General features: G+C 46.1%; 1 long non-coding RNA gene across 1 annotated transcript in view; it reads left to right on the top strand.

Annotated features, from left to right (window-relative positions):
* The first annotated feature begins 80 nt into the window (after positions 1-80).
* LOC148110002 (uncharacterized) overlaps positions 81-27192 on the top strand; it is a 49956-nt gene continuing 22844 nt past the window's right edge. Inside the window, exon 1 of the long non-coding RNA XR_015724857.1 lies at positions 81-26908. This is a non-coding gene — a long non-coding RNA (uncharacterized LOC148110002). The remainder of the gene's footprint in view (positions 26909-27192) is intronic.

Below are 27192 nucleotides of genomic sequence, written 5' to 3'. Positions count from 1 at the left end.
AATAAAAATTTAAAAGTCCATATGAGAAACAAACTGAGGGCCACAGAGGGGAGGGGGGTGGGGGAATGGGATAGGCCGGTGATGGGTAGTAAGGAGGGCACGTATTGCATGGTGCACTGGGTGTTATACACAACTAATGAATCATCGAGCCTTACATTGGAAACTGGGGATGTACTGTATGGTGACTAACATAATATAATAAAAAATCATTATAAAAAAAAAATTTTAAAGTCCAGACCATCAAGCAAAATACTGATGAATCTCATACATGAAAATTTTGGATGTCTGTCTGTAAAGCACACCATGGAAAGAGTTAATGAGCTGAAATGATGGGAGAAGACCACTGCTACGTCAGTTCCAGTAAAGAAGTGTCAAGAAGATACACAGCATTCCTGCAAATCAAGAGGCCACCAGTCTCAACAGAGAATTAACATTAGAGAAAATCTTTAAAAACTATCAAACAGATGAAAAGGTAATTGGGAAAAAATTAGCTGGCTCATGCCAAGTGTTGGCAGAAATTAGGTAGAGCAGTGATTCTCAACTGGGGGTGATTTTGCCCCCCTGGGGGCAGTTGGTAGTGTTGGGAGACATTTTTTATCACAACTGTTGGCCTCTAGAGAGTAGAGGCCAGAGCTGCTGACAAACATTCTATATGCACAGGACAGCCCCTCACAGCAAAGAATAATTTGGTCCAAAGTGCCAGTAGTGCCTGGGTTGAGAAACCCTAGGTTAGGGAAACCATACAGCCATCGTGTCAAGAGTAATCTGGCACTATTTTGCCATGCGTATGTTATATCCTGTGACCCCACGATTCCCCTCCAGGATATACGTCTCAGGGAAATTCTCACGCAGGCACTTAAGGGAACAGGTACAGAGCTGTTTGTTGCAGTGCTGTTTGTGGACTTGGAGGCAAGCTGAATGTCTGCCATTGGGAAGATGGCTAGATAAAATGTGATGTGGCACTTAAAAGCAAATTAGGGGCACCTGGGTGGCTCAGTTTGGTTAAGTGTCTAACTTGATTTTGGCTCAGGTCATGATCTCAGGATTTTGAGATCGAGTCCCAAGTCAGGTTTCGCACTGGGTGTGGAGCCTGCTTAAGATTCTCTCTCTCTCCCTCCTGCCTCTCCCCCCTTAAAAAAAAAGCAGGGGCGCCTGGGTGGCTCCGTTGGTTAAGTGTCTGCCTTTGAATGTCCTCAGTAGCCAAACTGTGGAAGGAACCAAGATGTGCTTCAACAGGTGAATGGATAAAGAAGATGTTGTCCATATATATAATGGAATATTACTCAGCCATCAGAAAGGATGAACACCCACCATTTGCATTGATATGGTCAATAACTGGAGGGGATTATGCTAAGTGAAACAAGTCCAACAGAGAAAGACAATATGGTTTCACTTATATGTGGAATGTAAGGAATAGCACGGAGGACAGTAGGATAAGGAAGTGAAAAATGAAGGGGGGGGGATCAGAGGGGGAGACAAACCATGAGAGACTGTGGACTCCAGGAAACAAACAGGTTTTTGTGAGGGGGGTGGGGTAGCCCGGTAATGGGTATTAAGGAGCACTGGGTGTTATAGGCAAACAATGAATCATGGAACATTACATCAAAAACTAATGAAGTACTGTATGGTGACTAACATAACATTAAAAAAAAAAGTGCCTTTGGCTCAAGTCATGATCTCAATGTCCTGGGATCCAGCCCCACGTTGGGCTCCCTGCTCAGCAGGGAGTCTGCTGCTCCCCTCCTCTCTCCCTCTGCCTCGCCCCAATCCACTCCCCCCACCCCCGCTTCTGTGCACACATGCAAACTCTCTCAAATAAGTAAAATCTTAAAAAAAAAAAAAAAAAAGCAAATTAAATGCACACATGGCAACATGGATGGAGCTGCACAAATATATTAGTGGAAGAAAGCAAGAAACTAAATGGAATACAGAACAATACCATTAGCATAAATTTAAAACATATGCACATAAAACAAGATGAATTTAACAATGGAATGCCTGTGGGAGGACAAGTGGTGGAAATAAGGGTGGTGGAATGAGATCCAACAGATCTGGAATGCACCAATGGTGACTGCATGCCAGAAGGTGCCTACTTGTAGGGAATTTGATATATCTCATAATCTAGGTCTGCTCTGATCTCTCACTTCAGACAGGAGATTCATTTGTTTAGCTGGTGTTAGGTCAGAGGCGGCCCTTGGCCAGCATTGGTTAGAACATGTGTGGCTTGTCTGTGTTCAGATGCAATTTGTGTGAGTACAGTTGTACATCAGCCAACATCTATAAAGCCTCCTGGATCAATCCAGGCACTTCTGTAACAGCAGCTGGGAACTGTGCAGATTGGGAGGAGAGTGAGGGTAGGAGTTGCTGATACCTGATGCCCTTTCCTTGGGAGGCAGAAATCACACAGGCTGTGTGACATTAGGAGGGCAGAGAAGATCTGCAGAGAAGATGATTCTTATCACTTGGCTGCCTTTACCACAACTATCTGAAGTTTACTCAACTAAAGATTTGTTAGGCGATAAAATCATTGACAATAATATGTGTGAGGATCTTAAAAACTATTTAAAATTTTCTAACTACATTACAGAAAGTGTGGAGAACATAGTCTACTGCCTTAACATAAAACGAGCATTTTGAAGCATTTATTGCCAGTCTTTTATTGTGAAAATGTCCAGGTCCAAGTGGAAAGCATGTGTCACAGGGACAGTCCTGCCTGGAAATGAGATCCAAATGCAAGCCTGGCAACCACATGGGTCCTGGCAGTTCTCTTTGTGCCCTGTGCTCCATTTCCCTCCCTCCGCCCCCTCATGTTGTCTCCCTCCACTAATTTATGCTGACACCTAGCCCCAGGGTTATATATATATTTTCGTAGCTCTTACTGTGTTGCAGTCTGGTGCTAGGCACCGGGCATTCAGTAGCACAGTTGCTACCCCCTGGGGCTTGCATTTTAGTAGAGGAGTCAGACTAAACATATGGCCACACAAACAATTTTGTAGTTGAAAATTGTTAAAAAGTAAACAATATTTCTGCTTTGAGTCATGATACAGTAATCTGGATTAGACTTAACCCTCTTGTTATAGACGACTAGAAAATTGGAAAAAATATGTGAAATAACAATGTATAGACTTTGGGCAACAGGCATTATTGCAGGACTGTGATTATTCCAAAAGAAGGGAAACAAGTGAAGCCAACCTTTTGATTGTCCTGTCTTCCACACTTGAGGCATTTTCTAGCCCATGCTGCAGGAAATCTCAGTGAGCTGAAGAGAAAGAGTTTGGGGAGGAAGAGATGGTTGGAATTTTCAGGAAGGAACTGTGCAGAGAAAAAGCTGCAGAAATATGCCTAGGATTTCCCTTGAGTATGTTGGAGACAATTTCTGGACTGCAGCACGGAAGGGGAATCCAAACAGAGCCTGGCAGTCTTGCTGAAGTGAAGAGAATGAAGTTGGGGAGGCCAAGGGAGCTGGAATTGAAAGGGCAGAGTTTGAGAGAGGAAGAGCTTCAGAGATCTGCATAGGGGTTCCCTTAAGTCTTTGGCTAAAGCCAACCTGTACGTGTGTGGAGTGAAAGCTGACCAAGAACAACCTCCAGGGAAATAGTAGTCATTGATAAGATAAACAATTCCCAGAGTTCACACAAAGCTAGGAATTACTCAGGCTTCCTTTGGCCAGAGTGCATGCTGAATATGTGGGGCCCTCATCAGTGATCCTAGAACTATGCACTAGAGACAGGGTTAAATTAGACTTAGAATAAAGGCTACTCAAGATCTGCCCTGAAAGAGTTCTAAAACAGACATGAAAGGATCAAACCAACTCACAAATAACTTAGCTGCCCACCAGAATATGTCCAACACTCTTTATAGGAAGGTTACCAAATCTAGCGCTAAACATACAATTCACAATGTTCAGCAAGCAATCAAAAATTACTAGACATACAAATAAGCAGGGAAATGTGACTCATCCACAGAGGAAAAATCAGTCAATCAACTCAGAAACGACAGAGATGATGGAACTAGCAGATAAGATTTTAAAACAGCTATTATAAATATGATCTATATGCTCAAGAATGTAAAGGAAAGAAATGGAACCTAGAGATAAAACTCTCTGAAATGAAAATTTCACTGGAGTAGAATAAAATTATATAATACACTGTAGAAATAAGTGAATGGAAAGAAAGTAGTAGAGTCTATCCAAAATGGAACACAGCTATGCTCACTACTATACCACCAACGCAAGTCTATCCAAAATGAAACAAAAAGATTGGGGAAAAAATGAACTGCAGAGCCTCAGTGTCATGTGGGAAAATATTAAGTGATCCAATTGTAACTAATCAAAATCCCAAAAGGAGGAGAGAGGGATGGAAGAAAAATATTTGAAGAAATAATGGCCCAAATTTCCCAAATTTAAGAAAAACTACAAATCCCCAGATTCAAGAAGTTTAATAATCCCCAAGTAGGATACACACAAACGCACACACACACACCATGCCACAAATAGCTGAAAATCAGTAATAAAGAGAAAACTTGTAAAAATAGCCAAAAGAGAAGAGAAAAAAAGACTTCTAATCCCAAAATATGCAAGCTTGTGGTAAATGGAACATTTTTAAAGTGCTGAAAAGAAAAATAGAGCTATCAACCTAGAATTTAATATCCCACAAAAAAAGTCCTTTAAAACTGAAGGCAAGGGGCGCCTGGGTGGCACAGTGGTTAAGCGTCTGCCTTCGGCTCAGGGCGTGATCCCGGTGTTATGGGATCGAGCCCCACATCAGGCTCCTCCGCTATGAGCCTGCTTCTTCCTCTCCCACTCCCCCTGCTTGTGTTGCCTCTCTCGCTGGCTGTCTCTATCTCTGTCAAATAAATAAATAAAATCTTAAAAAAAAAAAAAACCCTGAAGGCAAAATAAATACACACACACACACACACACAAGCTGAGAAAATTTATAACCAACTGGCCTGCATTACAAGAAATATTAAACGAAGTTCTGTAGGCAAAAGGAAGACAATACTAGGCAGAAGCTTGAATCTGTACAAAGGAATGAGAGTGCAGAAAATGGTAAATATATGGTAAATATAACAGCCTTTTTTCAGATTTAAAAACGTTTGGGAAGATAATTGCTTAAAGCAAAAATAATAACAATGTGTTGTAGCATCTATAACATGGAGAAGTAAAATGTATGACAATAATTGAAAAGATGGGAGGGAGAAATGGAAGTATACTACTGTAAAGATCTTACATAATATGTAAAGTGATATAATATTATTTAAAGTCAGGCTGATAAGTTAAACATACAAATTGTAAACTGCATAGAAATTGCTAAAACTTACTAGGTGTTATATGCAACTGATGAATTATTGAACTCTACATCTGAAACTAAGATGTAGCCTTAGTTCAATTAGGTTGGCTAATTGAATTTAAATTTTAAAAAAGGGAAAAAAAAGAAACTGCTAAAAATTAAAGGAAAGATGTATGGATAATAAGTTAATTGTGGAAATAAAATGGAATGTTAAAATTTGTAAGAAAGCAGAAAGAGAGGAAAAATAGAAACAGAACAAATGGGACAAATAGAAAACAAAGAGCAAGATGGTAGATTTTTGCACAACTATATTGATAATTATGTTAAATGCAAATGGCCCATGAACTCCAATTAAAAAGCAAAAATTATCAGACTGGATGAAAAAGCAAGCCCAACTAGATGACAAGAAATGCACTTTAATACAAAGACACAGATAGGTTAAAAGAACAGAAAAGAATATACCATAAAGTTACTAATCAAAAGAAAGTTGAAGTGGATATATTTTTATCAGACAAATTAGATTTAGTACAATGAATATTGTAGGGGTAAAAAGTACATTTTATAATTAAAAGGGGATCAATTAATCAACACATAACAGTCTTTAATTGGTATACAGCTAACAACAAATCTTCAAAATACATGAAGCAAACCTGAAAGGACTGAAAAGAGAAATAGACAAATTGACACATATAGTTTGAGATTATAGCACTTTCTGTAATTGACAGAAGAAGTAGATGGAAAATCAGTGAAAACATAAAAGAATATCACTACCATCAACTAATCATCCCCATATTGCATAAGGGAGAAGAATCCTTATGTCATGAGGCCAACATTACCTGGTACCAAAGTCAGACAAAGACATTACAAAAAAAAAAAAAAAAAAAGAAAAGAAAGAAAGAAAAAAAAAAGAAAAAAGCTACAGATCAACATCTTTCATGAAAACAAATGCAAAACTACCTATTAAATATTAGGAAATAAAATCTAGTAGTATTTTAAAATAATAATGCATTACGGTCAAGTGGGGTTATGCCAATGATCTTGGGCAAGTGTGGTAGTCAATGTTTTTGTCATCTTGACTAGGTTATAGATACTACCCAGTGATATAATCACTGTGAAGGTATTTTATAGATATGGTTAACATCCACAGTCAGTTGACTTTTAAGTAAAGGGGATTACCCTTGATAATATGGGTGGGCTTCATTTAATCAGTTGAAAGGCCTTAAGAGCAAAATCAGTTTTTCCAGAGAAGAAATTCTGGCTCAAGACTGCAATATCACATCTTGCCTGAGTATACCCTTCAGATTTCATATTTGTCAACCCCCAATTGTGTGAGCCAGTTCCTTAAAATAATCTATATACCTCTATCTATTCTATCTATCTATCTATCTATCTATCTATCTATCTATCTATCTATCTATCTATCTATCTATCTATGTATCATCTATAGATATATAAAATCTTTCAATCTATATCTATAAATAATCTTCTATTGGTTCTATTTCTTTAGAGAACACTGACACACAAAGTTGTTTAACATTTTAAATTCAAAGTAACTTACTTTATTAACAGAATAAAGGAGAACATCCATTTGATAATTTCAATAGATGCAGAAAAAGTATTTGACAAAATTCAACACCCAATCATGATAAAAATTCTTAGCATACTAGAAACAAAAAGGAACTTTCTCAACTTGTTATAAGGCATCTATGAAAATCTTACAGCTAACATAGTTAGGATTAGGAATAAACAAGGATCTGTCCTCACCACTTCTACTCAACATTATGTTGGCAGTCTTAGGCAGCTCAGCAGGAGAAGAGATAGAAATAAATGCCATGAAACTGAAAAAAGCAAAGCTCTATTTATTTGCAATTAACATGATCATATACATTGGATATACACGTGGATGCCTAAGGAGTCTACAGAAAAGCTACTAGAAAAAATGCAAATTTAGAAATGTCACAGCAAAGAAGGTCAATATACAAAAACCAATTGTATTTCTATATACTAGCAATAAATTGGAAAATAAAATTTTAAAATGTCTTTTAGAGGATTATCAAAAAACATGGAACAATAAATATGTGTAAGATCTGTATGTTAAAAACTACAAAACATTGCTGAAATTTAAAAATACCTAAATAAAGAAGTAGACCACGTTCATTCTTTGGAAGGTTCAATATTGTTAAGATATTCTTTCCAGATTGATCTATATGTAGAGATTCAGTGCCATCCAAATGAAATCCTAGCAGGTTTTTTGGTTTTGGTTTTGTTTTTTTGTAGAAATTCACAAGCCAATTCTAATATGTATGTGGAAATTCAAATGACCTAGAATAGCCAAAACAATGTTGAGAAGAACAAATTTGGAGGACTTAGTCTGATTTAAGACTTACTATAAATCCACAGTAATAAGATGGTGTGGTATGGAAAGTCCAAAAATAGCCCCAGACATATATAGTTGGATTTTTTGGGACAAATATGCCAAAATAATTCAGTGAGGAAGGGACAGACTTTTCAACAGGTGCTAGAAGAATATCCATTTGGGAAAAAAATTATCTTGACCCTTACCTCACACCATATGTAAACATTAACTTCAAATGGACCATAGATGCAAACAGAAAAATTAAAACTACTTCTAGAAGAAAACCTAAGAGAAAGCAGTAGTTGTATGTATTGGAAGAACCCACCAGAACCCACCACCATGTCATGCGGAGAGCTGAACATGTTGGCCCAGGGAGGGTCAGGAACCAGGCAGCTCAGTGGCCCCCTGCCATGAAGACTCTGGGTTCTTCTTTCTAGGACGCAAGAGAAAGTGTACACAGCACCACTTGTGAAGTAGCCTGTCCCCACCCCCAAGAATTTCAATCTGAATCTAAACAAGACTCTAGAGCTAACCTGCATCAATAGGAAAAACAAGAGGGCAGAGAAACAGTATCCATGTTACCACAAAAAAGCAAACGGACAAGTCTAGAACATGGAGCATTCCAGGGGTATCTGCTTTGGTCCTCTATTAAGAGACTCCAAGACAGGATGAAACGTGAAAGAGATGTCCTGGGGGAAACACCTGTGAGGGAAAAAGGGAAGGGGCTGCTCTGGGACAGCCACTGGATAACAGTGTAGCTCTAACCTCTGCAGAGCAAAGAGGGAAGCAAAGGAGGTTGGGTCAGAAAAGTCTTAGGGTACGATTAAGCTTGCAGTTGTCTGCATAGTCATTCTCTAGGATGTTGGCCAAAGTGAACTTGGCTCCAACTGCCTTCCAACCGGTTAGCAAATTCTGGGGAGAGAGAAAAGACAGATTATGATCCACATGGCCAGGGGACATAGTAATGTGCCCAGATTCATGACCCGCCCCCCACCCAGGGCAGATGGTCCACTCTTGTCTGTGCAGCTTCTCAATTCATGTCAACTTTCAGCAGGAGACTGTCAGGACAGATCACTCCAGCAGCCCTATGGAGAGGGGTGGGGTAGGGATAGAGTTGGGTTGGAGAGACAACATTTAGGAAGTATTACAAAAGGTACTTCGCAATTTAACACTCAAATATTTTCCAGTCACCTCAAGATAAACAGGTTCACTCACCTTGAGCGACAATGCCTGATTGGCTTGGAGTTTATTTTACTTAGCTCATAGGAGTAATTTTCTTTACAACTCTACTTGTCAGTCATGCTTCCCTAGAACTTCATGGGGCTCCCCCTTAGGCAGACCCTGATCCCAGAATTCTCTCCAAAAGCCTGAAAGGGAACATGAAAATAGGAAGTTTTAAGTTGATCTTAGCACATAATAATGGCAGCTGAATTTTGCCAACTCCTGGAAGCCTGTTCCCAGCTGGATGGACCTGGTGAATGGAAAGAAAGCTCTTGGTTGTTAAAGTGAGTGTGTTAAGCAGGGGCTGGGCCCCAGGAACCAAACCAGCCTGGTCTGGATCCACTTGAAGGCAGGCTGAGGGATGCAGGGATCAGTTCCCTTCCTCCTTATATTTCAGATAAATTGAATGTAAATAGGCTGGTTTGTTAGACCAGACATTCTCAAAGGGTTTTTCTGCATAGCCAATTTGATGAGAGACCTTTTGATTTTGAAGTAGCTATTTGGACAAAGCTGCATGAAAATGTCTGTATTACTATGAAAATTGCCATTTATTGTTGATAAGAAGTGTGCACAATTCCTGGGTTGTATGCCTTTGAGGGACTTCATCCTGTCTCCCACTCCCAATCCTCATCTGCAGTGGAGTGAGGCCCATGAATTGGCTAAGGATATATATTGGTTTTCTACTGATGCTGTAAAAATTACCACAAACTTGGTGTTTTGAATTTATTATCTTACACTTTTGTAGGTGAGGAGTCTAATACATATCTCACTGAGCTAAAATCGAGGTGTTAGTAGGGCTTCATTCCTTTCTGGAGGCTCCAAGGGAGAATTCATCCTTCCCTTTCCTGGGTTCTGAAGGCTGCCCCATTCCCTGGCTCACGACCCTCTTCCTGCATCTTCAAAGCCAGCAACATCGCATTTCTCTGACTGTTCTTCCATATTTCAGTCCCTGTGACTCTCCTCTTCTGTTTCCTTCTTCCACTTCTACGGACCCTTTTGATTACATGAGGCCCACTTGGAATATTCAGGATAAGTCTCCCTGTCTCAAGGTCAGCTGATCAGTAGCCATAATTCCATCTGCAAGCTTTCTTCCCTTTTGCCATGTAACAGTCACAGATTCCAGGGACTGGGATGGGATATGTTGAGGGGAGCATTAAGTCTGCCTTCCACAGGACATGTTTTTAATTACCTGGTAAGATCACTAGAATACGCCTGAGGAAGGGACATTTAAACCAGGAAAGTAGTTGGAAAACTATTGCAATGAATAGTTCAGGCAAGAAGTAATGACGTGACCCAGATGGGCAGCAGTGGAGATGGGGAGAAATGGATTTAAGAGACATTTGGGAAGCAGCTTGACAGAGTGGGTTGCCATTCCAGAGTGATGGAATCTATTATCGTCCTGACACAAGCACAGCTGAGACCTGCAGTTTTGATTGGGAGGAGATAATGTTTAGATTAAAGCCAACCTGTTCCCCCAGAGTCAAGGCCAGACAAGAAACAGAACCATTTTATCAGCAACAGCCTCTTCCTAAGCCAAGCCTGGGTGTCACTGTCAGGTTTAATCCTATATATTATTTACCTCTCAAACAAATGCACTTGATGGATTGTTTGCAAAGATGGCCTCCAGCAATTCCTTCCATCCCTGATCACAAGCATTACTCCTCTCAGCAAGAGATGGAGTCCATTTCACTTCCCTTTGGATCTGGGCTGGCCCCAGACTTGCTTTGGTTAAAAGAATGTGGTGGAAGTTATGTTGTGTGACTTCTGAGCCTCAGTCTCCAGAAGCCAAGCCACCAACACCCTTGCTCTCTTGAAATGCTTCCATCTCTGTACAGAGAGAGGTGGTTTGGCCTTCTGGTGGATGGGTGGCTTTGGAAGAGAGCTGAATCAGTAGACCAAGACAATTGCCAGGCTTGTGAGCAAGGACATTGGGGCCAGCCAGTCTCCTGCTTGATGTCTTAGCTCAGGCTTCCATAATACATGACCATTGACTGGGGTGGCATGAACCACAGGCTTTTATTTCTTGCAGTCCCGGAGCCTGGAGGTCCAAGATCAGGGTTACCAGCACAGTTTAGTTCTGGTGAAGCCCTTCTTCCCACCATGGGAAGAAAGAGGGCTAGCTCTCTTCCTCTTCTTATAAGGACACCAATCCATCATTGAGACTCCTCTCTTATGACTATCCTATTGGGAGTTAGGGTTTCAACTTATGAATTTGGGGAGGATACAAACATGCTGTCCAGAATACCAACCGAGTGCACACAGGTGAAGAAGCCCAGCTGACAACACAAGGAACTGAGAGGAACCATCCCAGCTGACCCCTGCCCAAACACCAACCCACACAGTCAGGAGCAAAGAAATGGTTGCTACTGTAAGCCACTGAGGTTTGGTGTGGTTTGATGGACAGCAAGATAACTCATATGCCTTTCCCACTGCTCCCCTTCACAAAAAGCCTACAAGGGACTTCTGTTATGAAAAGGGTAGAATACCCAAATGAATGAATAGCAAAGAGCAAAAGAAACCTTGCCTAGCCAGATAAATGCCTTGTGCAATAGAAGGGTTCAATGATTATTTGCACTCTTTGCTTCATTTAATAATAATGAATGGATAGATGCACAGCCTGCCTTACCTTTGGAGGGCTTTGGCCATTTACAAGGCAATGTCACTTGTTTTCATTCTCTCTCCATTACTGAGATGACAGATGGCACCCACCTGGGCTGTAAGTAGAAGAGGAGCCCTGGGATGATGAGGAAGACCCTGATTGGGTTGCTCGGGGCTAACGAGAGAGCGCTGAGGACAAGAACTGAATGGAGACTCTTCCATGATGGCCTGTGCCCATCCTCCATGCTAAGGTGGTTAGTGGACCAGCAGGAGCACATCTCCCTCAACGTTGAGACCCTAGTGGAATATAAAGACGTGTAAAAACATTCTCACTGCTCCAGGGAAGTCTAGTTGGGGAGGCAAAGTGAGTTACTGTTGAAAGTGTTTACTGTTACTCTCTGTTTGACTGTAAGTCACTCTAAGTTACCAACCTACGCCTATCAGGACTTGAGATCTTGAGAAGAGTCCCAGAAGGGAGAACAGGGGTGTCGGTGTGTGTGGGGTGGCTCTTCACTTTCTGTGCGACTTTGACGTGTCACCTCTCAGACGGAACTGCCTTGGGAGGCAAGTTGGCACATTCTCCTTGGGTATAGAGGGGTATGTGTGTCATCATTTGTGGTTGAGAAGCTAGAGCTCTCTGATATATCTGAATTACTATAACAAGAATTATCATTTATTAACCATCTAACTTGTGCCAACTGGCATACCTGATATTTTATTTTGTGTCTTTAATCCTTCCAATACGCCTCGGAAGCATGTCAGAAACTTGCGCTTCTTCAAGCTTCAGAAATCTGAATAACCTGAAGGATGCCATGGCCGGGCCTGTATTTAGACCCCCACCTGTGGGAGCTGTCTGGGGCTGGTGTGGTGGTCTAGTGGGACGCTCATGGGCTCCTGAGGCAGAGAGGTGGATGTGCGCATGATCTGGAGCAAGTAACTTTTCTCCTCTCCACCTCAGCTTCCCCCTCTGCAAAATGAGTCTGAATCATTGTGTAAAGAGGCTTTGTAAGTGCAGGTTTGCAAACCGTGGGCCCTCTGTGGGCGTCAGCACTTGCCACCTGGCCCTTGAGGTGCTAGAGGGGAGGTTGGGTAGCTACGCTGTTGTGCCACTGAGTCATGGCCACGTCTGGGGTGGGGTGGGGGGCTGGCCGCCTTCAGGAGCTTGTAATTGGTGATATTTGAATTCTTACACCTCCAAGGGAGTGCCTCAGGATAACACTCTGAAGAGGCTTAGTGGTTAGTCTGATTCCTTCCACTGGGGAGCTCTGATTTGATCTCTTTGTTACATTGAAGCTTTGCATCAGATCTTTGTTGTGGAAAAGGTTCCAGTGAAAAAAATCAGGGTTGGAGATCACTGGGTAGTGTAAGCTTTTGGGTTGCTTTGGCTTCTCATTCTCCAGCTCCTCTGAGTTGGCCTTGTGTAAGCTCGTGGCTGCCCCAGATTAGACACGGCTCTACAGAAAGTACTTGGATAGAGCTGGGCTGTCTCACAGATTAGCCAGTGGCCACATGGCTACTGAGCATTCGAAATGGGCCTGTGCTAGTTGAGATGTGCTGGAAGTACAGAATATATACCAGATCTGGAAGGCTTTATGCAAAAAAAGGAAGGTAAACTATTTTATTGATAATCTTGTTATATTGATTACATGTTGAAATAATATTTTGGATATATGAGGTTAACAAAATACAACATTTAAATCACTTTCATCTGTTTCTTTTTACATTTTCAAATGTAGTAACCAGAAAATTAAAAAAATTTCCAGAGAAGACATACAGGCTGACAGGTACACGAAAAGGTGCTCAATATCACTAATTATCAGAGAAATGCAACTCAAAACCACAATGAGATATCACCTTATGCGGTTAGAATGGCTAAAACAAGAAGACAAGAAACAGCAAGTGTTGGCGAGGATATGTAGAGAAAAGAACCCTCGTGCACTGTTGGTGGGAATGTAAATTGGTGCAGGCACTGTGAACAACAGCATGGAGGTCTTCAAAAAATTTAAAAAGAGCCACCATATGATCCAGTAATTGCACTTTTGGGTATTTATCCAAAGGAAACAAAATCACAATCTCAAAAAGATATCTGCACCCTCATGGTCATTGTAGTAGTATTATTTATAACAGTCAAGACATAGAAACAACCTAAGTGTGCTTTGATGGATGAACGGATAAAGAAAACGTGGCATACATATACAATGGGGTATTATTCAGCCACACAAAACGAGGAAGTCCTGCCATTTGGGACAATATGGATGAAACATGAAGGGATTACGCTCAGTGAAATAAGTCAGGTATTTAAAAGACAAATACTCTATGATCTCACTGATATGTGGAATCTAAAAAATACTGAACTCACAGATATAGAGAACAGATTGGTATTTGGCAGGGGTGGGGGTGGGGAGGAAATGGGTGAAGGTGGTCAAAAGGTATAAACTTCTAGTTGTAAGATTTTTAAAAACTTTTATCTGTGGCTCACATTATATTTCTATTGGGCAGCATAGCATAGAGCTTCCTCGCCTTCTGAATGCCTTCCTGTATCTTCTTCCATCCGCCTCGGACAACAGCTTTGTGCTAAGGTTGATGTGTCCTAGGTGCCCAGCACTCACGTGGACAGAAAACTGAGATTTCGTCCTGCTTATGATCCCTGTGACAGTGACCAAGTTTGTTTCCTTCCAATGGGGGTTGCTGGTAGCCACACATGGGCTCTTGGGAGGCTCAGACCAGACAATGTGCAGGACCCTCAAGTGTAGAGTGGGTGTCATTATCCTTATCATGAGGATGAGAAGGCCCGGCCCAGAGAAGCAAAATGGTTTTTCCGTGCTGGGCACGAGACCTGTCCCTACTGGGCCAGCGCTCCGTCCTCTCTCCTGCGGGGAGTCCACCAGGTTATCCATCTGCTCCCTCCCAACCTGCTGCTCCAGTGAATTGTCAGATTAATTTGAGAGGCGAGCCCCTGCAAAGGGCGGGTTTGCCTTTTGGCCTATCCCAACCTTTTGGGATTTCGAGCCAGGAAAATAAAGAAAACTGACCTCAAAGAACTGTATAAAATAGGCCCTGGGTCAAGCAGCTTGTTTCTGCAGCAGCTTCTCTTGCAAATAACCAGTGGTTTTGAATCTTTACCAGGCCATTCTTTACAATGACTCTTTCACTGTCCCAAGGAAGATGGCGTCCCTCATTCTCTGTTTTCCCATTGAATGCAAAGGTTGGCCGTTCTGTTTCAAGGCATCCAACCAAACAATGGCAGAGCCTGGAGCAGCACCCAGGGGCTGGTGGAGCAAGGAGGTGAGGCGAGAAGGAGGGCTGTACATGCGAGGCAGAGGCAGAGCAGCGGGCCAAGGGCAGCCCTGGAAGGAGGCAGCAAGAGCTGGCAGCTGCTCGGAGAAGTGGTCATGACCTTCACACTCCAGGGATGAGTGGTCTCTTAAACACAGTTGGGTTGGACACATTCTCCTGGGTGAGAAGGCCTTGGGCCATGGTGCTACACTCAGCCTTCCCGCATGTCCGTTGGGAATGCCAATGTCAGGGCCCAGAGGATCCACCCCAGACGGACTTGCTGGAGTGTTCTGTGGCTTTGATTGTTGGATAACAGGGTAGCTCCATCCCGGGAGGAGACACGTCCTCTAAAGTGAAGCTATGAAAGCATCCCTGAGCGCTCAGGGCTGGGTGGGGAAGAGTCACACAGACCGAGACTGCTTTCCAGCTGCGTGACCTGGTGGGTTACGGGCCCTTTCTTATACAAAGGTCGCTCTGTGGACCTGAGAGGATGGAGGAGAAGTGTGGTTAATGTGATGCCTGGCACATAGTCAACGTTCTGCACACGGCAATTCCGTAGCGGTTGCTCAATGGCTCGGGCAAGCAGTGGGAGAAGGGGCCCAAGGGGGTGGCTGCCCCTCCTGGTGCCGGGAAAGACTTCCACACAGCTAGCCGTCTTCCTGTCCCAGTCCTGGCCACCACCTCCAAGGCAACGCCCATTCCCTCTAGAGGGCATGACATCACTTTGTGACTCGGTTGCCCTTTGCAGGCTGCTCTGTGGGCGCTTTCCTCAGCTTTCTCCTGCACGCCTCCTTGCTGGGCAGGCTCCCTGCAGTGGGACTGGCAGCCTGCCCTGCCATTTTCCTGACTCCCAAGCGCTGCCTCTATAGACGGGGTGTCAGGTGCCTGCTTGGGGCCATGCTGAGTGTCCCAAAATGTGTCAGCTCCCACCCTCCAGCTGCCTGTCTGCTCAGCTCCTCCCCAGGTGCATTCCGTGCCTGGCAGGGGCCGGAGTTGGGGGCGGGGCCCAGCATTGGTCCCAGTGGACTGGACCCACGGACTCTGGTTTCTGTCTTCCAGCTCTGGCACACTGGCTCTGCTCACCCCAAGCCTCGGCTCTCTTTTACCTTGGGGTCTGCTTGAGGTCTGCTGCTCCACGGGCAGCAGGCAGAACAATGATGGCTTATGGAATCACTCACCTTGCATACCCTGCTGCCCAAACCCAGCCGGGTCCATGCAGGGGTCCTGGGGACAAGTGGCAGCTTCTCCGTTCTTCCTCTCATTGCCAGCACCCCAAGTCCCATGGGACCCTTGGCCATGCAGTGCCATTTAGGAGACTGTGCTATTCCACGAACGACTTGCTTTCTAGAACCAGACCACTCACCACATGCCCTTCATGCCTTCACTTATTTCCCCTGTCAGGGGTGCAGTTGTGAATTGCTTCCATGACCTACAGCCAGCAAATTTGGGTCTCTAAGTGCCGTCTTACTAGTAAATCACATGGGACACATTACTTAACTTTTCTGTTCTCCAGGTCCCTCCTGCAGAATATGGGTAAAACCATAGGTCTGGGAGAACTGAGTGAAAATGCGAAGCCAGCAGGGCCTGGCGCCTGGCAACTGCCTCACACGAGCTAGTGCTGTGAGTGAGTTCGTGTGGAAGCAGCCCGAGAGCGAGCCTCCTGAAACTTCCTTCCCGCTTTGCGACATCTGTATTCACAGCTTAGATTGCCGCTCACAGTTTCGCTGTATCAGGATTTATCTTATGGAGCAAATGCAAACCCAGACCACAGACGGCTCTTGGATACACTGCGGTGTAAGGTTTGTAAGGTGTCCCTTTTTCCCCTAAGGGCCTGCTGTTCTTCGCTCAGCCACCTGTTGTCTGCCCTGAAAAGCAGTTCTGAGAGGTGGTGACTCCTTGAATGGTCTGGATTCAACTTCAGTAAACCTTGGCATAGGTGGGACTCTCTGCTCTCTGTGGTCTTAATAATCATGTCATATCACAAAGGAAATTCCTCTTCCCGCTACCAGTTAAAAGCATCCTTTGCTGGTGTGTCCCCAAGACTCTAAGCTCCTTAGAGGCAGGAACTCTGTCAGGCTTGCAGAACCTGTGGCCTCCAGGGCTGTGTCTGTGTGTCGCTGGTGTCCGTTGTGCCTGCCTCTCTGCTGACAGGCCACTCCAGATCTTCCCTTCCTCTCCCCGCTCGTCCATCAGTCCCCAGAATGGCGGCAGGCTGACTGGCATGGTCTCTGAGGCAGAACAGAAAAGTGCAGGGAGAGGGAGCAGCCTGCACTTCCGTTCCCTGGAGAGCAACGGGGTTTCCCTGGGCCATGTGTGCACTCAGACAGGAGCTCAGCTTGAGCTGGGGATTAGTGCCACAAAGTGAGTCACTGTCCCTAAGCAGGACTTCGGATATGTGGGAGACATTGTCCATGGAAGGGAAGAGCGATTTGACATAAGTGGCATACCGTTTCCTTGTGACTTCCTTGGGTCTCTTATGGCCAGCTGGAGATGAGGCCTCACGGGGGAGACCTGCTGCACGCTGAGCCCAGCTCCTTCATGGAGGCAGGGGTTCCTAGACGAGCCTGCTGACGTCTGAGCCCCAGCCGACCCTGAGCTGCCTACCTAGGGGCTTGGGACCTCAAGCCATTAATGCAAGCCATAAAGATGGGAGGGGTGGCAGGGCCAGACAGGAGTTCTTGAGACAGGTGTGGAAGAGGCCAAGGTTAGCATGGAGCCAGGGAAGCTCCAGTCCCCCAAGGAAGGGCTTGGGACCTCTGAAGGCTCTCAAATCCAGCAGGCAGATGGATGCAGTAGAAAAGAAAAGAAGGCTCTGGGTTGGGTTACTGAGTCCAGTCCTGCTCCACAAGTAATCAGCCATATCTCAGGCTACAGCTACAACCCAACGAAACCAGAGAGGGAGGCCTTTAGCCTGCAGTCCCTCGTCAGTCTTCAGAGAACCTGTGAACTCTAAAACGATAGGCCTTTTTTGTAGGCTCATAATCTTTTCAGATTCTCAAAGGTGTTCCTGACCCCCCAAAAGAAGAATCACTATACAGTGTGATCACTGGGGTTCTTTCCATCACATACATTCTAGATATGTGAATTGTAGGTGCTTGGTCCTGTCCACAGGTTTCTAACATTGATAGAGGTACTGGCTGAATCTGGCCCCAGGCGATATGACTCTCAAGGGACCCTGGGGGTGTGACTCTGAAGGGCCTTGGGGGTGTGATTCTGAAGGGCCTGGGGTGTGATCTGAGGGGACCTGGTGGTGTGACTCTGAGGGGCCCTAGAGGTGTGATTCTGAAGGGCCTGGGGTGTGATCTGAGGGGACCTAGGGGCGTGACTGTGAGGGAACCTAGGAGGTGTGACCCTGAAGGATCCTGGGGGTGTGACTCTGAGGGGGCCCATGTGATAGATTTGACCCCAAGAGGAAGCTGGAAGGGAGGATCTGTTGGACTGCACTTGTATTTCTTCCTTGGGTTGTGGAAGAAAACGCACTCTCCAAAGTGCTGTGCTCTTCCGGAGTAATTGGACACAGATGCTCCTGTTAGAGCCATTTCCTTTTGTTCCTTGGCCACAGGCTCTGGGCGTCTCCTTGGGTAGCAGCGGGGCCCAGCTCTCATCTCCATCATCCTGTTTGCTGGATGTGATCTGGTGTGGTTCTTGTACCACATGGGGGGGGGGGCTGCCACCTGAGCCCAGGACCCATTGCTAGAGAAGCAAACGCTGCCCATGGTCCTCCCAGCACCCAAGCCACCCTAGCTTCTAGACGCACTGAAATAGCTTTGTCAGTTTTCTCCCTCAAACCTTATTTTTCCCTGCTGTCTTTAGAACAGGGCAGAAATTCATAAACAGGGATAGTTTGGGGCCTGGGGGATTCAGCCTCACCAGCTGGATGAGGTGAGGAACCAGTCTCTGCGGGTGTCACACTTCCTGGGTGGACTCTTTTGTCCCACAGCTCCAACCTTTCGGGGGCAAGACCCTTGGCCAGGCCTCAGTTCCAGGTCAGCCACCAAGATGTGGAGGCAAAAAAGAGAGATACTTAAACCTCCAAAGGCAAATGATCTGAACTGAGTTCCCCAGTCTTTTGGGGAGAAAAGGTCTCCACTTACAGGCGTCCCTATAGGCTGTTTCTGGAAATCCAGGCCAGACCAGCCCGTGGGCTGCGAGACTGCCGGCACCCGGCCCTCCCCTGGACCTGCTGCTCCCGGATTTGTGCTCTTGGGCAGCTCATTTTTCTGTATACATTTTGTTTTTCCCCACAACTCTCAGCCCCCACTGAGAACAGGCCTGCCAGTTTGAATATCCTTTTGGCAGGAGAGGTGGAGAGTTTTATGTTTCCACCCAAAGGCCTCACAACTAATACCCTGCCAGACGCTGGGCGGCCTCACCAGCCAGCCGGGACCTAGCTCTCCCGGAGGGCGGAGGCAATATTTTCCCTGGACAAGATGAGAAGAAGGGCTCTTCCGGTGAAGCCCAAGCCTCTGAGCCCTGCGCCATGAACTTTCCGTCGGCCAGACCCAGGCCCGGCCCCGTCACCGGGGAACGAGGAGGAGCCAGGCCTCACAGGAGAATCAGAGAAGAGCGATGGATTCTGCCCTACCTCATGGACAGCATTAGATATATTTTTTAAAGATTTTATTTGTGAGAGAGAGTGAGAGAGAGAGAGCACGCACGAGGAGGGGGAGGGGCAGAGGGAGAAGCAGACCCCCCACTGAGCAGGGAGCCAGATGCAGGGATCGATCCCAGAACCCCACGACCATGACCTGAGCTGAAGGCAGACGCTTCACCGACTGAGGACCCAGGCGCCAGGACATCATTAGATCCCAGGTGTCAGGACGCTAGCGATTCCTCTCTTCAAGATCTTTACCAGATCTTTCGCAATGAGGGAGAAAAGAAAATCCACCCAAGATCTCATGATGCCGGGTGGATTTTCTTGTCCCCCTCATTGCGAAAGATCTGGTAAAGATCTTGAAGACATGAATCTCTAGCGTCCTGGCGCCTGGGGCCACCTGACCCAGGGGAGTAATCGTCCCCGATCTCTGTCCAGGGCCTCACAGTTTGCCAGGACAGTGTTTCCTGAGACCTGGACAGAGCTGACGGCAGGCGGGGGGCTTCTACCTGCTCCACGGTGCTGACGGCCCCTCTGGTCACACCCTGCTTATCCGGGAGCTCTTCCCCCCTCACCCACACACGGTCCGCTCTGCGTGGGACCTTCTCGTTTGCCTTCTTTCAATTTGCCGGGTCCTCGGCCTTCCGCTGAATTCCCTGGCTTCTTTCCCTCCATATATGTATTTCCCCCTACTTGAAATTCCTTGGCTGTGGGATCTCCTGCTAAAGCCCTGGGCCCCAAATATCCCCCATGATCTCCTTTTTCCTGCCTCTGGGCTGCTGGGCACAGCGGACCCTTGTCCCTCTCCGTCTTTTTCTTCTCAGGGAAGCCTCGCCTCCCTTCTCATGGCAACTGGGTCACTGCAGAGTCCCTTCCTCAGCGCCTTGTCCTTCTGTACCCTTCCCTCCACAGGACCTTCCTCTGGCCTTTCTGGAAAGGGAGGCCGCTGCCTGGCCTCAGCTCTCCTCTCCTCCCCCCACTCTCACGGCCACCTGCGGTGTGGTACGGCCAAGCTGTCCAGCTCCTTCAGGAAAGACAAGCCTTCCTCCTCTGTGAGCGCTCCTGTGAGAACCGAATAGCGTGCCGCGGGGAAGGGCCTGGCCCCGCAGTAATGGCTGTGTGAGTGACAGCTGCTTTATTCTGGCGACTTCGGAGACGACATTGTCTGTTCAAAGCTTGTCCTGCACATAGTCCCTTAGCTTAACCCTCCCACCCGGGAGGACAGGCTTCTCCTCGTCTCCACACAACCAACCAAATCCAAGCTTCTGGAGAGTGGCTTCGGGCCCCTCCCAGGCAGGCGTGCTTCCCCCGCCCCAGGCCTGAGCTCTGCCCCCACCAACCCACTGCCCCACCTTCCACTCCAGGTACTTCAGTCTCCTTATGATCTTACTTGTGTGGCTTTGCATACTTTCCTTTTTTTTTTTTTTTTTTTTTTGTCATTCCTGCCACCCCAAAGTAAACCAAAACAATGCTCCCTTTTTTCTATTTGAATGTGTAACAGTTATCTACGGCCACAAAACACGGCAGAAAATATCACAATTCGGGGACTTAGAGCAAGAGGCACTCATTTGGCTGATCGTTCTGTGGGTTAAGGTTTGGGGGTCCCAGCAGGCAGTTCTTATCTTGGACCTCCTCACATGTCTACAGTCAGGTGGCATTGGGACATCAGGATGACCAGCCACGTGTCTCTCCTCTACCTCCAGGCTAGCCCAGAACGTTCTTTTGGTGGAGAAGAAGCCCAAATGCGTGAGCTCTCTCAAGCCTCCAGATGTGTCCCACTGGCCAACGCAGAGCAAGTCCTATGACGGTCCCGGAGTCTAAGGGGAGGCACTCCAGGTGACAGTGAGAGGAGGGTGAAGGGGAGGCCAGGAGGCAATCAGCCCTCCCCAGACAGCATGTTTTGCAAGTGGCTGGGAGCACCTTCATCTCTCTGTGTTACATGGGTCTGCCTTTCTCACTTGCCTCAGGCTCCAGCTCCTGGGGGGGGGGGTGTGTTTTATTCACCGTCATGTCACCACTGCCGGCCGCCAAGGTCCTCACTGGTGGCTGACCGAATTGAATGTGTTCTCCCATCTCAATCTCAGTCTCAAAGAGCTCATTATGCTCTGCTTTTAAACAGATGTGCTCTCTCACCTGTAGTCAAATGCCTTCCCTTGTCCCCGCTGCCACTCTGAGTTCCCCGCTGACCAATGTCACATCTTCATGGTCAAGTCACTGGACTATGTGGTCTGGAACCACCCTTCCTCCTCACCCCCTTGTCCAGACGTAACTGGACTTTTGAAAGCTATTGGGCGCCTTTTACCACATTCAAACCATTCATCAGCATCTCGAAGCCTCTCAGTTGTTAGTAATGAATGGTCGTCTCCTTCTCAAAAGTTTCTCCTTCTGGCAGCCTAGGACTGCGGACAGAGCCTGGCCTTCGGCCTCAGAGAGACCCATCTTGAATCCCAGCTTACTGCCTCCCGGGTCTGTGACTCTTGACCAGGAAAAATGCAGAGTCTGCTCTCCTCTGAGCCTGAACTGCTGTCTCACTCCCACCGCTCACTGGTTCAGCCAGACTCTTGCTAAAGACCCAGAGGTTTTCTGCACTTCTAGAAGACTCTGGACCCCAAGAAGAGGGAAGGGTTGAGTTGAGTGATTGCATTTTTGTTCTGGAAGTAGCGGTAGGAAAAGCAGACTTTAGATTTAAACAGACCAGGATTCAATTCAGATCTCTCTCTTCTCCACCCGACAAAACCCTGGGCCACAGGATATTTCTCATTTCTCTCTGCACAAGTCCTTCTCAATCTCTCGCTCTCTTTTGAAGTTTTTCCTTCCTTCTGTGTCTTAAATTAGGTTCCTTTAAGGTTCTAGCCCCTTTGATGTTCTCTTTTTATGCTCATTTTCTTGTGAAAGTTCGACTTTTCAATAACTTATCTGAATTGGTACCTTCCAAATTCAAATGACCAGCTCTAAAATTCCACTAAGGATCCACTCCTTCATTCCCACATTCTGTCAGAATGATTTCACATTGATATAACGAGCTCAAATCTCAAATGGAAACAGGCTCCCCATCCTGATTTACCCATTTCTGCTAGTGCACCATTTCCCTGCCCTTCCTATGTCCACTTTTCTCTCATGGGCCATCTTGGTTTCCTCCTCTCTGTGATGACTGCTCCTATTTTCCCTCTTCCATCAAGCTTCTGATGGGCATGCCACTTCTACTCTAGAAGGTTGTGGAAACACTAATAAGGAATTCTTTCTGGGTACATTTCTTACCCTCTTCCAGAAACAACATCACAACTTCCGGATTTATGGAATGAGGAAGTGTGGTACCAATTGTTTTTTTATTTCTCTGGGCTATCTTGTCAGCAAGACTGTGGGCAGGGCCCAGAGAGTTAAGAGGTAAGGGGGTCAGAATTCTCACTTCTCTTTCTTCTCTTTCTTCCTCCTCGAGAATGAAAAGTGGTACCAACCCCACACCCTTTGTGAATGCACAGAGGAAGCCTTGGCCTCTGGCCTTTTGACATCCTCACATGTGTGAAGGAGGGTGGGAATTTTTCCACTCCTGGCCGAGTTCTTTCCAAGAAAATGATCTCATTTATCTTGCTGAAAGGCTTATTTTCACAGTGCACATTTCATTTTCCATTATTTAATAGGCACATAATGTCCTGCAGCTTCCTTCTAAGTGATCTCATGCATGGGGATTATATGTATTGTTCCAATTCATATAGGCACCTCAATAAATCTCCATATATTTCTTTCAGCACTGGTGGTGATGAAAATACGTTGGGCGATGTGTGCCTGTAGTTTGGTTTGTTTGAGGAAAAGTTTTAGTCTGGAAAATAAATACCGTTGACTTAGGAGTGGGGGCTGAGAGGTAGGGCTGGGCAGCAGAAGGTCAGGCACCCCCACTTCAGGCAGGGCTTGACATGGATGGGAGGAGTTGGGGGGAAGACAAGATGTCCACGGAAAGTTATTCGTGGTGCTTGGCAAAGGTGGTAGGGCAGTGTGATGGGTGTAGGGACCATGCAGCAGGGTTTGCAGCTGGGGAGAGCAATGGAGCCAACTCTGAATAGGACAGAGGAAAGTGGGAACTTACAGGCAGGGAGCAGGGCAGGGAGGGGAGGCCAGTGGATGGAAAATGAAGAGGAAACATCAGGGCAAGGAAGGATTCTGGCTAACCTGACCTAACAGGGTTCTTGCTGAGGGCTGGACGGGCGGTCACCCATCACTCAGTGGGGGTGGAGGAGCCCCATCAGATATCAAGGGTGGGGGATGCTGGAGAAGCTGACCAAGCAGGATTCTTGCTAAAATTGGACAATGCAGAGATGAACACAGAAGTCCAAAAGCCAAGGCCTCGTTGGGAAGAAGATTCTGAAGAAGCTGATTGAGTTTGGTCAAGGAGAGAATCTTTGTCAAAAAGGAAAGTTAGACTCTACAGCTTTGCTATTTACATTGAGAAAGTGATTTTTACCAAAGCTTTCAGAAGCGAGGTCCAAGATCAGAGACAGATGTGTAAGACACCCTGGGAGGCCTTCGGTGCCCTGGATTTGGGGAAGAATATTGACAAATCACGGAAGGAGTCTAAAAATTCAACCTCAGCGGAGTCTGGAATAAAGCTTTACCCAGTCTTGGTCTTGATTGCCAAAGGTTTGCAAACCCAGTGAAGTTCTTGTTCAAGTGCAACTAGCTGGAGGCTACAGCTGTGTTTAAGCAAAATGCACCTGAGAGGTGACAGCCCCTCAGTCTCAGAAATTACCCAGTGAGGGTCTCGTGCACCTTTGTGAACCAAGGGAGGTAAGAGCTTTCTGGAGAATCCAGATCATAATGCCATGATAAGAAATCAAAAACTCCAGGAAACAGTGGTGGCAATTTTTCAGGAAATGGATTTCAACTTTAAAAGCAATAGGAAATGGACTCTGAGAAACAAACTGAGGGCTTCAGAGGGGAGGGGGTTGGGGGAATAGGATAGGCTGGTGATGGGTAGTAAGGAGTGCATGTATTGCATGGTGCACTGGGTGTTATACACAACTAATGAATCATCGAACTTTACATCAAAAACCAGGGATGTACTGTATGGTGACTAACATAATAAAAAAAATATTATTATAAAAAAAAAGCAATAGGAAAAAAAGTTGCAAGTAAGCTCTTATAAACAGGAGAAAAAAATTATTAATTAATCAAATTCCCTTGACTCAGTTTCTTGGAAATTGGCCCTAAATCTTCCCAAGAAAGATATTTTTCAAAATCCCCGTCCCCCCACCCCCACCCAAGTGTTCTTCGGAATTGACCCTGACTAAAGTGTTCTTTTACAGTCTGAGTATTTTAAATTTTTTAAAAGGTTTTATTTATTTTTTTAGGGGCTCCTGGGTGGCTCAGTTGTTATGTGTCTGACTTCGGCTCAGGGCGTGATCCCAGAGTCCTGAGATCAAGCCCCGCATTGGGCTCCCTGCTGTGCTGGGAGCCTGCTTCTTCCTCTCCCACTCCCCCTGCTTGTGTTCCCTCTCTCACTGGCTGTCTCTCTCTCTGTCAAATAAATAAATAAAATCTTAAAATATATATATATTTATTATTTTATTTGAGAGCACACATAAGGCGGGGGAGGGGCAGAGGGAGAGAGAGAATCTCAAGTAGGCTCCCCACTCAGATCCCTCGACCCTGGGATCGTGACCTGACCTGAAATCAGGAGTTGGCTACTTAACTGACTGAGCCACTGAGGCACCCCACAGTCTGAGTATTTTAACCAACTTTATTTTTTAGAGCACTTTTAGGGTTACAGAAACATTGAGCAGAAAGTACAGAGATTCCCATATATCCTGTCCACCCCCTGACTTTCCCTATTATTAACATCTTGCATTATTATGGTACATTTGTTACAATTGGTGAACCAATGTTGATACATGGTTATGAACTAAAGTCCGTAGTTTACATTAGGGTTCACTCTTGGTGTTGTACAACTCTGTAGGTACCTTCTGATGTTTGTGGAAAAAAGGCAAGAATTAATTCAGAGTAAACTCCTCACACTTAGGAAAAATGTCTGAGGCCTGAGGTGATTGACTATTCATCTGAGTTACACGTTCCTGAGAAATGTTTATCCTGTGCAGTGCAGGGCATAGAATTTGCATTACATCTGGTCTTTCTTATAATTGTTGTATCATAAGAAATTCTCTCAGAGAGAATTGCATCATCAGAATGAGCAGTTGTGTGCATATATACATATCTGATGGGGAATTAAAATTCAATATTTGTATTTTTCACAGAAGACGCCTTTGGTCATGTGACCTCCAGACAGCCCACATTCATGACACAAGTTGTATCTTTACTCAGAGTGGGAAAGGTCCTTGTGTACACAACTCCCGTGTCACCATGCTTGAGCCAGTGCCACTGGGGAGGGAGGGAGGGAGGGAGAGGAGGGCGGGAGGGCTCTGCTCCTCCTCTCCTGTTGCAGCCCTGGCTCAGTGGCGGAGGACTTCCACACTCTCTCCCCACTGGAGGCATGCTAGAGAGGGCTCTCCCGCTCTCCCTGCATCCCGGGCCCCCTCTTTTCCTGGAAGAGTGGCTAATAGGATCGCTCAGGGACTGACATGCACAAGCCGGTGTCTGCAGGGCCACTGCACTGAGAGTTCATGGGCATCACCTCCGCACTTCCAGGATGACCCATGTGCCAGGCGTGCCAGTTACTAGGCTCTCATCCTTCAGCTGCACGCTCACTCTTTCACACCCGGCTCTGCGATGCTGAGGTTGGTTCTCTGCAAAACCCACTTCTGCTTTGCCCGCTGCTCCCCGTTGGACCCTGCCAATAGGGGACCTACACGGAGCCTGCAAAGTGTGTGGAGGAAGAGGGGACTCTCTGCTTCCTGCCCACTTCCTGTCCACTTGCTGTTCCTGTGAGCATCACCCCACAAAGCTTCTCCACCCTGAAGCAGGAAGCCTTCCTGTCTGCAGTTTCCCCAACTCTTGCAAAGCCAGCCTAATGGCACCCTCTTCAATGCCACACTACCTTCAGGCCTCAGCCACCACAGTCCGGATTTTTTTTTTTTTAAGATTTTATTTATTTATTCGACAGAGATAGAGACAGCCAGAGAGAGAGGGAACACAAGCAGGGGGAGTGGGAGAGGAAGAAGCAGGCTCATAGCAGAGGAGCCTGATGTGGGGCTCGGTCCCATAACGCCGGGATCACGCCCTGAGCCGAAGGCAGACGCCTAACCGCTGTGCCACCCAGGCGCCCCCACAGTCCGGATTTTAGCAACGCTCCAGGGAGGGTTTGCCCACTGCTCACTACATCTGGTTCTTCGTTCACACCTCGGCTCTTGCTCTTGGTGCATTGGTCCCACTGGCTATAATCTGATGGAAGAGGAGAGGTGAGTGCAGCCAGACCCACCTAGCCCCACACTCATCTTTGTAGACTGTGTGACTGCCTGGCTACATTTGTGACTGTAAACTATTTCCTACTGTCAATAGGGAAGAGGCCCGGGAGAGATCAGAACTCGGAAGGAAGATCTTGGAAGGAGAGATCAGAATTCTGGTTTTGACAGTGTGGTATTCCTGGCGTCTGTAAGAGTGGAAGAGTGGAGGAGTGCTGGAGCAGAGGTGAGGCTGCTCTGGACTCTGGGAGGCCGGGCGGAGGTAGCACCTGTTCGGCGTTTCCAATCTTTGTGATGTCTTTGATGGTCAGCAGCGGGGGAAGGCTCATGGACTCCTGTATATTCTGTGTGTGGACAGACATGAATCTGGGGGAAGGGGCTGTAGAAGGTGAGTTGTGTAAGGCCTAATGACAACCCCTCAAAGATGTTCATGCCCTAATCCCAGAAAATGGTGACTATGTTATATTACCTAGCAAAAGGGATTCTGTAAGTGTAATTAAGGTCAGAGAC

Source organism: Ursus americanus, chromosome 6 (genome assembly GCF_024610735.1).
Source record: "Ursus americanus isolate L20-20 chromosome 6, mUrsAme1.1.p, whole genome shotgun sequence".
NCBI lineage: Eukaryota > Metazoa > Chordata > Mammalia > Carnivora > Ursidae > Ursus > Ursus americanus.
The sequence above is the reverse complement of the archived record's forward strand: the minus strand, read 5'-3'. Positions and strand labels throughout refer to the sequence as shown.